The following is a 15630-nucleotide window of genomic DNA, read 5'->3' as shown; positions in this document are numbered from 1 at the left end:
ACAGATCTTCCAAATACATGAAGCGAAAACTGATAAAGCCGAAGGAAGAAATGGACAAATCTGCTATTATAGTTGGAGACTTCAATGCTCTTCTCTCAGTAATTGATAGAACCACTAGATAGAAAATCCACAAGGAGCCAGGTGTGGTAGCTCATGCCTGTAATCCCAGTACTTTGGGAGGCCAAGGCAGGAGAATCACTTAAGGCCAGGAGTTTGAGACCAGCCTGGGAAACTTAATGAGACCCTGTCTTTACAAAATAATAATACTAATTTTATTTTATTTTTGGCTATCAATCATGCCACATTATTTTAAATTACATATGAAGATCTAACATGTCACCCAGGGACCATTTTACCCACTGCTTTGATTGGTCGCCAATCTCTTGTCTCTCTCTTTGGCAATGGTGAGGCAGATACCTTTTCCTTGGGGAAGAGAAATCCGTGGTATGTTGCCCTTGCAAATAATAAAAAATGTTGGAAAGTGAAGTGGCAAAGCTGTTGCCATTGGCATCTTACAGGTGAACCATGTCAAAAGATCCAGGGTGCCTCTCTGTTGGTGATCATACCAATTCTTCCCAGGTTGGCACCTCCAGTCACCATACACAGGTTACCAGTGTCGAACCTGATGAAGTCAGTAATCTTGCCAGTCTCCAAATCAGTCTCATACACAGGTTACCAGTGTCGAACCTGATGAAGTCAGTAATCTTGCCAGTCTCCAAATCAGTCTGAATGGTGTCATTCACCTTGATGAGGGATCAGGGTAGCAGATGGTGTGAGCATCATGAATCACCAGATGAGGGATTCATTTTGTGCCCACGAAGATTTGTCTCACTTTTCACAACTTGTACTTGGCCTCCTCAGGTGTAATACGATGTACAGCAAAGTGACGTTTGGTGTCACAGATCAGACAGAAATTATCTCCCATCTTGTCAATGCTGATGGCATCCATGAATCCGGCAGGGTAGGTTATATCAGTTCGGACCTTGCCATCGATCTTAATGAACCGCTGCATGAAAATCTTCTTTACTTCCTCTCCTGTAGGGGCATACTTAAGTCTGTTCCTTAGGAAAGTGATGAGGGGGAGACAATCTCTCAACTCGTGGGGACTGGTGGATGGACAAGGAGCAAACACACCAGTCAATTTATCCAGTATCCAATGCTTTGGAGCTGCTACCTGCTTTAGATACTTCTTGGGACCAGGAGCCATGGCTACGTTAGGCACGGAAAGAGAAAAAGTAATAATTTTAAAAATTAGCCAGGCATAGTGGCACAAGCCTATAGTCCTAACTACTCAGGAGGCTGAGGCTGGAGGATTACTTGAGCCCAGGAGTTTGAGGTTGCAGTGAGCTATGACTGCACCACTGCACTCCAGCCTGAACAACGGAGATAGACCCTGTCTCTAAAAAAATAAAAAAGAAAATAATAAGGATATAGAAGAATTGAACAACACCTTCAACCAACAGGATCTAACAGAGCAAACAACCCTATAACAGCAGAATACATGTGCTTTTCAAGTGCCTAGGGAGCATTCACCAAGATTAACCATGTCCTGAATTTTAAACCAATCTCAACAAATGTTAAAAAATAATAATAAAACTAGAAATCCCTAATCATCGCCCTCTTTTCCAAGCTGCCTGTGACTCTTACCCAGATGTTCTCCATACATAAGCTTTCAACAGGGGAGAATAATAGAACTCCCTTGAGAACCCCCATTCCAGGTCACTGAGGCACATGAGCTTCTACTAAAGAAATAATTTCCAGTAAAAGGCTACAATAAAGGGAATAGATGTTCCCACTAGGCCTGGATTAATGAGCACTCTAACTTGGAGAAAAGTGATTCTTTCCAGTGCTGCCTCTGGCATTCTTCCTCCACCCAGAAGTGATGCTGTGAGAAGTAAAATTACTTATAAATCAGTAGTGCCTCAAGCACTTTTTAAAAGAGGCCCCACATGTAAGCTCCACTAAATATAAATAATAATGCTAATAACACCTCCCTCATCTTGTCTTTATCTCTGGGCCTGGGAGGATCAAAGTCTTCCGAGAGGTACAGCTTCAAAGGTGTCTCCTTCCCAGATCCAGGAATGGGAGCACTCCAACAGGCCCCTACATCCTCAGCTTCCACATTTCACAACTGTTAGAGGCTCCAAAGCATTTACAGCAGTTGATAGAGTCTTTCTGAATATGATACCTCTTTTATAAAATTAATGGCACTATTTCCAGTGGCGGCATCAGCAAAGAAACTCCTTTTCAAGGGCAGGGTGTCCATCCCGTTGTTTGATTTTCTGCCATCCCTTTAAGTGCCTTAATGCAAGGCTTGTATGAATTAAGTTGACTGCCAACAAATTTTGCTTTGAATACCTTTTACATTTCAAGGCACCCCTGGAAATAATCGGAGACTATGGGAGACGTGGAATTAGGGAGCTGCGGGAAAGCACGGTTGACAGTGCCATCTCAAGATTTGGCGGGCTTCATTATTCAGTGGCCAGAAGTAGGGAGGGGGATAGTCTGGGGCCTGAGAGGAGGGCTGCACTGATGGGCTGGACTGGCTCTGGAGTCACTGACTGAACCAGGGACCAGATGCCTGCAGAAGCGTGGTTCAGGGTTAGACCTGCAGGGAGATGAATCACCCAAGAGAGTGTCTAAACCCATCCTCATAGGGCTAACAAGAATTTAGATGCCAGGTTTGGGGCAGAAATATAGTTATAATTAAGCATTAAGCAGGTTGCACTCTGGCCCAATTCCTTAAACTGAAAGTCATGCAGCTCAAGATACTAAGTGTTTAAATCCCCATTTTCCCCACAGATAGGACTTCTGATGTTAGAATCATAAGGCTTTAAGAATTGCTCAAGATACTCTTCATATCCGGAATTCCAGCAGGAAAGGCTGATGCCAACCAGTTTGAAGACCCCACGAGGAACCAATTCAGCATGAGAATGCCATTTCTTCATCTCCCTGTCCTATGACTTCACCCTGCACTCTTCCACCAATAAATAATCCCCATACCTCAGCCCTTTCCTAAACCCTTAATATCCCTAGCCCCAAATTCCTTAGGTTGGTGGAGTTGAGGTTTCCTCCCACCTCCTCATTTAGCTGTCCTATGATTATTAGACTTTTTCTCTACAGCAATCCCCCTTGTCTTGGTATATGGACTTGCCAGGCATTGGGCAAATGATCCTGTTACATATCCACTGAGCCATATGTGGAAGCCTCAGCCAGTGCCGGTCAGTATGAAGGAATTTGGTCCATTTCTAAATAAGAATTTGGGGGTGTTGATTAATTGGGGTAAGGGGAAGGAAATCATCAGGATGTGGAAACTGCATTCTTTGGTGACTCAGCTCCTGTGGGGTCCTTAAGACCAGATGGCATCAGTAGTTTCATTGGTATGCAGAACCTGAAAGAGTATCTCAAGTGGAAAATTTAATGTTTCATAATGTTCAAGCTGTTATCTATAGAGCAGCTAAGGGGAAGGATCATCTCGTAACAGGGTTCATGTAATTCTGAGTCAATAAGCGCCAAACAGCTGTGAGGAAGTGGATCAGAGAGCAAGTACACCTCATGGTTGATGCTGGCTGTGCTGCAAGCTTGGTTTATCTTCGTTTCTCCCCCTTCCTTCTTCCCTGATTAATTTTATAAAGTCTATAGGGACAGTTTCACCACTTAGATGTCCCCATCCCTCCTCTGCTGTCATCTCTCTAGGCTGGAACCCCAATGTGCATGGGCTTAGCATTGGCCAGATAATGGGAATGGTGGTCTGTTCCCACCTGCTCCCACCTCTGTAGCGACTTTTCTCTATCAATTAACCCCTCTCTCTCTCCTGTACCATCGACTCTCCCCGTAAACCAACTCCTCCCCAGCATGCAAACATCTCCCCCATCTTAAAAAACAAAATTGTTCTTGATTCCCAGTCCAGAAGCAGCCCCTTCTCCTCCTCCACAAATAACTAAACTTACTTAGGAATGCCCTGCATCTGGCCTGCACTCCCTCATCGTCCAGCAGAGCTGCACCTGTGGAAAGCAACCTGCAGCCCTTGTGTTCCACCGCACCCCGCTGCGGCCCTGTCCACAGACCATCTGACCAGCACCCGACAGTGGGCATACCCCAGGACTGACCACCTTCCTCCCTGAAACCTCCCCTGCTGGGTTCATTGCTGCCATGTTTTGTGTTCCTCCTGCCTCTCTGGTTTCTCTTTCGGACACTTGGCTGGTTTCCCCTCTTCACGTGGGCTTCCATCCTGCTCTCTTTTCTTTTGCTCCTTAGCAGTACTTTCTCCCTGGGTTCCAAGTGTCACCCATGTGCTGACAACCACTGGGCTGAAATTTCCAGTGCAGCCAATCCCCTGAGCTCTGAACGCATCCTCCCGACTGCCTGCCCCACATCTCCCGCTGGAAAATGGCAATTCTGTCCACGTGAGTGTGAACCTACACTCATGCCTTCCCTCACCCCTGCACCCAAACCCTCAGCCACCCCTGCGCCTACTCCCTCTGAAATCTCCTCTGCCAGCTGCTGCTCCTTACATCCACTGTCACTGCTCATGTCCAGAACACTGACATCTCTCCCTCGACCTCCACAAGCCTCCCAGCTTCCATTCCTGCGTTCTCCAAACCCCACGCAGCCCTTGAGCCACCATGGTCATCATGTCTCTTTCTTGCCCAGAGTCCTCAGTGGATTTCCATTGGATTTCATTGAGAGCTGTAAGTCCTGAACGTGACCCCCGAGGCCTGGCATCTGCCGCCATGGGCCCCCTTTCTTGCTGTCCTTACCCCTTTGTCACTGTGTCCAGCCACACTGACCTCCTTTCAATTCCCTGAACTCACAGAGCCCTTTCTCCAGGTCAGGATAGTGCTCTCTCTGCTCCTTATGCTTGGAGCAGCCTCCCTCCCATTCTCTGGCCAGCTCATACCAACTTCTCTCTAGGTCACTGCCATAAATACCCATCTCCAGGGAGGCCTTCCTTCCACCCCAGCATGCATCTCACCTTCCATTGTGATCTCTTGTCACCCCTCAGCTTCTGCTTCTCAGCATGTATTACATTTTGCATTCTGAAATGTTCATTTGTGTGAATCATTGTTTAATATTTATTTCTTCTACTTAACAACAACCTAAGGGCAGGGGTGATCCTGTCTGTTTTCATCATGACTACAACCCCCTAGCTTTCAGAATAGAAATAGGCACAGAGTAGGGGTTCAATACATTTTTTGAGTGAGCACTAAATATTCTGCAGTAACAGATAAACACACAGACACACAGATGCTTACAAAAGCGTGATTGCCTGTTGTAGCTGTTGGTGTCCCACCCAATCTCTTTCACTGTTCTGGAGTCTGCATCCTCCCAGCTGCTGTGTGTATTTGCTTCAAATGTCTCAGAACTGCCCTGCTTCTTTGGGGAGCTGCCTGGCTGGCAACCCTCAGCCCCATGGATGGCAGGCCTGCCCCTTGCCTCCTGGTAGGGTCAGCAGGACAGGGAAGGGGAAGGCAACCCTGCAGTGCTGTTCATGCTCCAGGGCTCCCCATCAGTAAGCTGAGGCTAGATGTGCCTGAGCCCACTTCCTTTCCTCTCCTGCTCCCCTAACCAGTATTTCTTGAGAGTTCTCCCACCGTAAACCACTTGAACAAGAAACTCTGAAGCAGGGCATGGTGGCTCATACCTGTAATCCCAGCAATTTGGGAGGCTGAGGATCATTTGAGTGGATTGTTTGAGCCCAAGAGTTGGAGACCAGCCTAGGCAACATATTGAGACCCCTGTCTCTACAAAAAAAAAAAAAATTAAAAAATTAGCTGGGCATAGTGGCACGTGCTTGTAGTCCCAGCTACTTGGGAGGTTGAGGTGGGGGATCACTTAAGCCCAGAAGGTCAAAGCTGCAGTGAACCACGATCATGCCACTGTACTTCAGCCTGCAACAGAGTGAGACTCTTTATTAAAAGAAAGAGAGGGAAGAGAGAGAGAGAGAAGCAAGAAAGCAAGAGAAAGAAGAAAGAAAAGAAAAGAAAAGAAAGGAAGGAAGGAAGGAAGGAAGGAAGGAAGGAAGGAAGGAAGGAAGGAAGAAAGTGAGAGAGGAAAAGAGAAGAGAAGAGAAATGAAGAGAAGAGAGGAAAGAAGGAAAAAGAAACTATGTCCCAGGTTCTACTTCTAGGAAGCCCAATAAAAAACATTTATAATGGGAAAGAAAATATATGTGGCATCAGGGATGAGAGGGAGAAATTAAATGAAACAAAATGAGAGAAGTCTTGTACCAGTGCATACCCCTAAGAATCAAGGTGAATGAATCACATCTTACATCTTTTATCCCTCCTTGGAATTACTGAATTAATAAATGGGAGAAGAGAAAGAAGGAGTGGAAAAGAGGAGAGCAGAGTGGAGGACAGCAGAGGATTTCTCTTTTATTGCCCCTAGGAGGTCATGATGTGTCCCATGAGGCCAGAAGGGGTCTGCTGGTCCCCAATCCCTTAATGGAAGCTCAGCTGCTTCTAAAGGAGGCAAAATGAACATTAGTGCCCTAAGCCTCCTTTGCCTTGGAGCCAACCAGCATGCCCTGTGTTCTACAACATAATCCTTTGTTAATCACTAGCTAGGGCACTAGGTAAAGCAGTTTTTCAAATCCTGGCTCCTTGAGCTCATGGCATTTGAGATACACAAATATGTTGCCATGGTGACTCAGTGACAGATTAATTACTAAATCCTCCAGGAGTAAAGCTGCTTTAATGGTGTAACCTTAGTGGATAGGAGCTTGTTGGGGGCTGTGGGTGCAGTGATTCACAGCCCTCTCAGCACAAAGTTGGGGCCAGCAGATCTGGGACTTGGGGGAGGTGGAGCAGCCACAACCCTTACCTCACACCATTTCCTGGAGCCCTGGGTTTCCTGAGTCTATCCTGCCTCTAGAAATGGAATCTCTAACCCCAAAGCTTGTCTTTGAAAAGTATCTGCATCATCCTTTTATCCATGCCTTTGCCAGTCATTATGCAGCCTGTGTCTCTGCATGATTAATGAGCTAATCCTCATAGCCACTCCCCACTTCCCCCACCACTAAGCTCTTAGCTGGAAAATCCTCTGAAGCTATTGGCTAGCAGGGCTCTGCCCAACAAGAGTAATAGTGTTAGGCATAGGATTCCTCAAAGGAAGAGAGGAGGAAAATATTCTGGGACAAACACAATGGATGCAGATCTCATCAAGGAACCCAAGGTAGAATCTAGCCCACATTTTTAAGTTAACAAGATTAGAAAGTTATGTAATTCTCACAAATAAGCTTGTTCTTTATAATCCACAACAGACTTTACAAATTCAGGTGGGTTCTTTGGCCCAGGCTGGAGTGAAATGGTGGGATCTCGGCTCACTGTAACCTCCACCCACTGGGTTCAAGCGATTCTCCTGCCTCAGCCTCCCGAGTAGCTGGGATTATAGGCACATACCACCATGCCCAGCTAATTTCTGTATTTTTAGTAGAGACGGGGTTTTGCCATGTTGGCCAGACTGGTTTCGAACACCTGACCTCAGGTGATCGGCCTGCCTCAGCCTCCCAAAGTGCTGGGATTACAGGCGTGAGCCACCGTGTCTGGCCTCAGGTGGGTTCTTGTATGAGCTTTGGTGGCTGTCATTTCTCCCAAATGATGAGCTGAGATGAAGGCACATATATCTTTGAGTGGTTACGGAGTTGAGATATTCACAATAAGTTTGCAATAATAACTGAAGCGACTATAACCACACCTGAGTGGAAACAGAGTTTTCCAAAAAGCCACAATTTCAGATAAACCTGACTCTAAGCAGGGAAAGAAGACATTAAAGGTGATATTCTGAAGCTTTGGAAAGGCATTCCAAAAGTTTTTGAACCCATCTAACAACCATCTCTGTGTGTTTTGTCTCCTTTCTGTAATATTTAAATGTAATTTTGATGTCTGCCAGGTTAAATTATCCATTGACCAAATTATGCCATTAAGCTTAAATGCTGTAATTATCCTTAATAGGTATAACTACCAGCCTGTTTTTGCTTAGTGGTTGTAAAGTTTTATGCCTTTTAATAATCCTCCTACAGGTCTGAAGGTTGTCTTTTTCAGATAGCTGAAATTCGGCTCTGCGTAGTGTCAAACCAGATCAAAGAGTCTCACTGTGTTCACCAGAACAATATGAGCTTGAAAATGCGGGGTTGGAAGAAAAAACACACCAGAAAGTGATGTTCTTTCAAGAAAACTGGCAAACCAAGAAAATCCTACACAAATTTTGCAAAAAGAAGGCTAATCTAGAATACGTTTTTCTCTACATACACAGTTCAAGTGCAATTTAAAAAAGAATTTTTTTTCAGCGTTAAGTTTGTATAAATGGGCCCTCTTTTTATTCTATGTGCTTCATAATCTTCTTTCTCAGGGATATTTAGAGTTGGATTTTTGCAGATGATACCCTGTTCTTTTTATGTTACAGCATAAATTTTTTGTTTTTTGGTTTAAGAGCCGGGGTCTGGCCAGGTGTGGTGACTCATGTCTGTAATCCCAGCACTTTGGGAGGACTAGGTGGGTGGATTGCTTAAGCTCAGGAGTTCAAGACCAGCCAGGGCAACGTGGCGAAACCCCATCTCTACTAAAAATATAAAAATTAGCCAGGCATGGTGGTGCACGCCTCCCAGCTACTCCGGTGGCTGAGGCAGGAGAATTGTTAGAACCTTGGAGGAGTAGGCTGCAGTAAGCCGAGATCGCATCGTTGCACTCCAGCCTAGGCAACAGAGTGAGACCCTGTCTCAAAAAATAAATAAAATAAAATAAAGAGTTGGGGTCTGGCTCTGTCACCCATACCAGAGTACAGTAATGCAATCATAGCTCACAGCAGCCTCAAATTCCCGGGCTCAAGCAATCGTCCTGCCTCAGCCTCTCATGTAGTTTGGATTACAAGCATGAGCCATCTCACCCAGCAAACAACATGCACTTTTCATTCCACATTTTATACCTCTCCACCCTGGGTAATTTTTTTTGCTTTGGTTCTATCTATTGAGGTATCTTATTTTCAACTAAGTGTTGTGTTTAGGAGCTTCTTTTTGTGGGTAGATTATACTAACCCCCATCCTTAACCCAGAGTGGGATTCAGACATTTTTCTTCTTTTTCTTCCCCCCTTACTTATATGGCATCAAAAACCAAAGCAAAAATAAATCTTTGATTAGTACAGAGAAACCTGATTGCAAAAGGTCATCATACCAGCCTGGGTAACACAGCAAAGCTCCGCCTCTATGACAAATATAAAAATTAGCTGGTTGTGGAGGTGCACGCCTATAGTCCTAGCTCGCTGGGAGGCTGAGGTGGGAGAATCGTTTGAATCTAGGAGTTTGAGGCTGCAGTGAGCAATGATCAGGCCGCTGCACTCCACCCTAGGCAACAGAGTAAGGCCCTGTCTCATACAAAAACAAAAACAAAAAAGATTATTGTAAAGGTGAAGGAAACTGGCTATTGCAATGGGGAGAACTCTCTAACCATAAGATCTGCAAATGTCTCGAGAGTTAAGCAAAAAGGGGTTTCCTTTTATAGGTAGGAGAAAATGAGGCTAGAAAGTGGGGTGAATGGAAACGGCATGGTCAGAAAGTAGATCAGCAGCTGGGCGCGGTGGTGGCTCACGCTTATAACCCCAGCACTTTGGGAGGCCCAGGCAGGTGGATCACTTGAGGCCAGGAGTTTGAGACTAGCCTGGCCAACATGATGAAACCCTTTCTCTACTAAGAATACAAAAAAATTAGCTGGGCATGGTGATGGGCCCCTGTAATCCCAGCTACTTGGGAGGCTGAGGCAGGAGAATCACTTGAACCTGGGAGGTGGAGGCTGCAGTGAGACAAGATCATGCCACTGCACTCCAGCCTGGGCAACACAGTGAGAGTCCGTCTCAAAAAAAAAAAAAGAAAAGAAAAAAGAGAGTAGATCAGAGAATGTTGCTGCCCAGGTGGGTCTAGGCTTAGGAGGGGCTGCTGAGGAGGAGCCGGTTCTGGCCCAGGCTGAGAGTAGGTCAAGTTCAGGGCCCTGGGGAAAGGAGATTTTGATTAAGAAGCATTTTGTTCCGATTGATCAGTAGGGACATGCTTCTCAGCTAATCATTTATGAGGTAAAGAACAGGAATTTGGCAGGTTAGTGTCTGACTTTGACTAGGTAAACGAAGGCAGGGTTCCCCAGCCCCTGGGTCACAGATCAGTACCAGTCTGTGGCCTGTTAGGAACTAGGCCACACAGCAGGAGGTGAGCAGCAGGCCAGCCAGCACTACCACCGAGCTCCACCTCCCGTCAGATCAGCACCCGCATTAGCTTCTCACAGGACCAGGGGCCCTATTGTGAACGATGCGTGTGAGGGATCTAGGTTCCACGCTCCTTATGAGAATCTAACTAATGCCTGATGACCTGAGGTGGTGCAGTTTCATCTCGAAACCACCGCCCCTACCCATCTATGGAAAAATTTTCTTCCATGAAACTGGTCCCTGGTTCCAAAAAGGTTGGGAACTGTTGAACTAAGGAGCATCCATGACTCTTACCTATGTTATGTGCGGAAGGGTCAGGCAGTGTCTTTGCAGTACATGCCTTTTGTTTCCCAGAACACAAAAGTAGGGGATCTCTTAACCCTCACTGTTTTCCAAGAGTTACAGGGTACACTTAGGTAAGGTTTAGTGTTGTCAATGACTACATTCAAGGCCAGACTTCAGGAGGCCCAGAACACATCATGTGATGCTTTGCTGGTCTAGAAGCAAAAGAGAGTATCTATGTTGGCAGAAAGAGTGAACAGGGTTGTCCCATCTGGGGCATCAGCCTTTACTCATACCCTCTTCTGCCTCCTCCATACTTCCATAGAAGCAGCAATGAGCTACTTGTGAAATGGAGAAAACTGTGACAATCTAGATTCTTTCCATTCTGCAGCCTACTTTCTATAACCTTATTAGTTCATAACACAAAAATCTAATGTTAGAATTTCATTTATCTCTCATTAGTGGCTGTTTTCAGAAAATAGCAATTTACCTGGCTATAAAATAATGCATGTTTATCATCGAATATGTAGACATCATGGGAAGAATAACATCAGTAAGATGGCCAAATAGGAAGCCCTGGACTCTCCTTCTCCCAGTAGACACAGCAACTCAACAACAATGCATGGACAAGTTCCCTTTTTGAGGAATTCAGAAACTAGTTGAGAAACTCCTGCACCCTGCATGAACATGAAATCAGCTGCATTGAAGCCGATAGGGAAATTCAAAACATATTCTCATTGTAATCCCTACCTCAACACAGCACCATACCATCAGAAGGAAATCATCTGTTCCCAGTTTCTCCCTAGGGAGAAGAGTTGAAGCAGGTACCCAGCCTTCCAACTTTTCCAGGGTCTGCTCAAGGGACTGATTTCTGTCTCTTCTTAGAGCCCTGATGAGACCTAGTGAAGGGGTGGCCTGCCCCTCCACACCTGTGGGCGTTTCTCGTTAGGTGGAACGAGAGACTTGAGAAAAGAAATGAGACACAGAGACAAAGTATAGAGAAAGAAAAAGTGGGCCCAGGGGGCCGGCGCTCAGCATACAGAAGACCCACGCGGGCACCGGTCTCTTAGTTTCCTCAGTATTTATTGATCATTATTTTTACCATCTTAGAAAAAGGGAAGTGGCAGGATAATAGGAACATCATACTGAGAAGGTCAGCAGTAAGACATATGAATAAAGATCTCTGTGACATAAGTTTAAGGAAAAGTGCTGTGCCTTGATATGCATATGCAAACATCTCCATAAACCTTTTTAGTGCATAAAGAGCCCATTGCACTAGCAAGTCCCACCTTTCGCCCTAAGGCATTTTTCTCCTTTTTCAGTACACAGAACATACAATCGGGTTTTACACCGAGATGTTCCATTGCCCAGGGACGGGCAGGAGACAGATACTTTTCTCTATCTCAACTGCCAAGAGGCCTTCTTTCCTCTTATACTAGTCCTCCTCAGCACAGACCCTTCACGGGTGTCAGGCTGGGAGACGATCAGGTCTTTCCCTTTCCACGAGGCCATATTTCAGACTATCACATGGGGAGAAACCCTGCACAATACCTAGCTTTCCTAGGCAGAGGTCCCTGCGACCTTTGGCAGTGTATGTGTCCCTGGGTACTTGAGATTAAGAGAATGGTGATGACTTTTAACCAGCAGGCTGCCTTCAGGCACTTGTTTAACAAAGCACACCCTGCACAGTCCAAAATCCATTAAACCTTGAGCCACCACAGCACATGTCTTTTGCAAGGACAAGGTTGGGGGTAGGGTCACAGATTAACAGCATCTCTAATACAGAACAAAATGGAGTCTCTTATGTCTACTTCTTTCTATATAGACACAGTAACAGTCTGAGTGCTTTCTTTTCCCCACACCTACTATAATCAAGATGCCTTGGGGGCCTCTGAGAACAAAGCATGAAGGTTTGAGAGGCCCCAAAATCTCTGGGCAGAATGACTGATGAGGATTTCCTCCTGCACAAGTTCAGTTGTGAAGATAGGGAAAGGTGGCTACATTTTCTAATGCATAGATACTGACACAAAAACTCAAGGAATATGAAGAAACAGGGAAATATATTCCAAACAAAGCAACAGGATAAATCTCCGGAAAGAGTCTCAATACAGTGGAGATTCAAGCACACCTCATTTTACTGCACTTTATTGCATTTTGCAGACACTGTGTGTGTGTGTGTGTGTGTGCGCGCGCGTGTGTGGGTGGGTGGGTGGGTGTGTGTGTGTTTTCACAAATTGAAAAAAAAGAAAAAAAAAGACTCTGCATTAAGCAAGTCTAGCAATGCCATTTTCCCAACAGCATGTGCTCACACAGTGTCTCTGTGTCACATTTTGGTAATTCTTGCACTATTTCAAACATTGTCATTATTCTTATATTTTTCATGGTGATCTGTGAGTGGTAATCTTTAATGTTACTGTTGTAATTGTTTTGAGATACCACAAACCATACCCACATAAGATGGCAAGCTTAATTGATAAATATTGTGTGTGTTCTGACTGCTCCACTGACCAGTCATTCTCCCATCTATCTCCCTCTACTGGGGCTTCCCTACTCCCTGAGCCACAACAATATTGAAATTAGGCCAATTAATAATCCTACAATGGCCTCTAAATGTCCAAGTGAAAGGAAGAGTCCCATATTTCTCACTTTAAATCAAAAGCTAGAAATGATCAAGCTTAGTGAGGAAGGCCCAACAAAAACCAAGATAGGCTGAAAGCTAGGCCTCTTGTGCCAAACAGTCAGCCAAGTTGTGAATGCACAGGAAAAGTCTTAAAGCATATTAAAAGTGCTACTCTGGTAAATATATAAATGATAATACAGCAAAGCAGCCTTATTGCTGATATGGAGAATGTTTGAGTGGTCCGGATAGATGATCAACGCAGGAGAAACATTCCCTTAAGCCACAGCCTTATCTAGAGCAAAATCTGAACTCTCTTGAATTCTTTGCAGGTTCAGAGAGGTAAGGAAGCTGCAGAAGAAAAGTTGGAAGCTAACAGAGGTTGGTTAATGAGGTTTAAGTAGGAAAACTGTCTCTGTAACATAAAAGTGCAAGGTGAAACAGTAAGTGTTGATGTAGAAGCTGCCGCAAGTTATCCAGAAGACAATTAAGATAATTGATGAAGATGGCTACACTAAACAACAGATTTTCCATGTAGATGAAAAAGCCTTCTATTAGAAGAAGATGCCATCTGGGACTTTCACAACTAAACAGGAGAAAGTCAATGCCTGGCTTCAAAGTTTCAAGGACGGGCTGGACTCTTGTTATGGACTAATGCAGCTAGTGACTATAAGTTGAAAGCAATTTTTATTTGCTATTCTGAAACTCCCTTAAGAATTATGCTCACTCTACTCTGCCTGTGCTCTAAAAATGGAAGAGCAAAGACTGGATGACAGCACATCTGTTTACAACATGGTTTACTGAATATTTAAGCCCACAATTGAGACCTACTACTCAGAAAAAGAGATTGTTTTAAGTATTACTCCTCAGTGGCAATGCTCTTGGTCAATCAAGAGCTCTGATTACAGATGTACAAAGAAAGTAATGGTGTTTTCATCCTGCTAACACAATATTCAGTCTTCAGCCCCTGGATCAAGCAGCAATTTCAACTTTCAAGACTTATAATTTAAGAAACATATTTTGTAAGACTATAGCTGCCATAGATATTGATTCCTCTAATGGATCTGTGCAAACTAAATAGAAAATCTTCTGGAAAGAATTCACCATTCTAGATGCCATTAAGAAGATTTGTGATTTACAGGAGAAAGTCAAAATAGCAACATTAACTGGAGTTTGGTAGGATTTGATTCCAACCCTCATGGATGACTTTGAGGGTATATCAGTCCATTCCCACATTGCCATAAAGAAATACCTGAGACTGGGTAGTTTATAAACAGGTTTAATTGGCTCATGATTCTAAAGGCTATACAGGAAGCATAGTGGCTTCTGCTTCTTCAGGAGGACTCAGGAAGCTTCCAATCATGATGGAAGGCAAAGGGGGTGCAAGGCAGTTCATATGGCTGGAGTAGGAGGAAGAGAGAAAGTGGGGAGGTGCCACATGCTTTTAAACAACCAGATCTCATGAGAACTCTATCATGAGGGCAGTACTAGGGGGATGGTGCTAAACCATTAGAAACCATCCCCATGATTCAATCACATCCCATGAGTCCCCATCTCCCACCAGGCCTCACCTTCAGCATTGGGAATTATATTCAACATGATATTTGGGTGGGGACACAGATTCAAACTGTATCATTCTGCTACTGGCCCCTCCCAAATCTCATGTCCTTTTCACATTTCAAAACACAATCATCTCTTCTCAACAGTCCCCTGAAGTCTTAACTCATTCCAGCATTAACTCAAAAGTCCATAGTCCAATGTCTCATCGGAGACAAGGCTAGTCTCTTCCACCTATGAGCCAGTAAAATAAAAACAAGTTAGTTACTTCTAAGATACAATGATGGTATAAGCACTGGGTAAATACTCCATTCCAAAAGACTTGCTCCCATGACTCAATTACCTCCCACCAGGTCCCTCCCACAATATGTGGGAATTCAAGATGAGATTTGGGTAGGGACACAGCCAAACCATATTGTTCACCCCTGACCTCCCAAATTTCATGCCCTCACATTTCAAAACTAACCATGCCTTCCCAACAGTTACCCCAAATCTTAATTCATTTCAGCATTAACTCAAAAGTCCACAGTCCAAAGTCTCATCCAAGAAAAGGCAACTCCCTTCTGCCTATGAGCCTATAAAATCAAAGCAAGTTAGTTACCTCCTAGATACAACGAGGGTACAGGCATTGGGTAAATACAGCCATTCTGAATAAAAGAAATTGGCCAAAAGAAATGGCCCACAGCCCCCATGCAAGCCCCAAACCCAGCATGGCAGTCATTAAATCTTAAAGCTCCAAAATAATCTCTTTTGACTCCATGTCTCATGTCTAGAGCACTCTGATGCAAGGGGTGGGTTCTCAAGGCCTTGGGAAACTCCACCTCTCTGGATTTGTAGGCGTCAGCTCCTGTGACTGCTGTCATGGGCTGGCGTTGCATGCCTGTGGTTTTTTCAGGTGCAGGGGGTAAGCTAAGAGTGGATCTACCATTCTGGGGTCTGGAGGATGGTGGCCCTCTTCTCACAGCTCCACTAGGCAGTGCCCCAG

General features: G+C 44.7%; 1 pseudogene; it reads right to left on the bottom strand.

Moving 5' to 3' along the window:
* Positions 1-232: 232 nt before the first annotated feature.
* LOC111546478 overlaps positions 233-15630 on the bottom strand; it is a 56160-nt pseudogene continuing 40762 nt past the window's right edge.

The sequence above is a fragment of the Piliocolobus tephrosceles genome, chromosome 20 (assembly GCF_002776525.5).
Source record: "Piliocolobus tephrosceles isolate RC106 chromosome 20, ASM277652v3, whole genome shotgun sequence".
Taxonomy (NCBI): Eukaryota; Metazoa; Chordata; class Mammalia; order Primates; family Cercopithecidae; genus Piliocolobus; species Piliocolobus tephrosceles.
The sequence above is the reverse complement of the archived record's forward strand: the minus strand, read 5'-3'. Positions and strand labels throughout refer to the sequence as shown.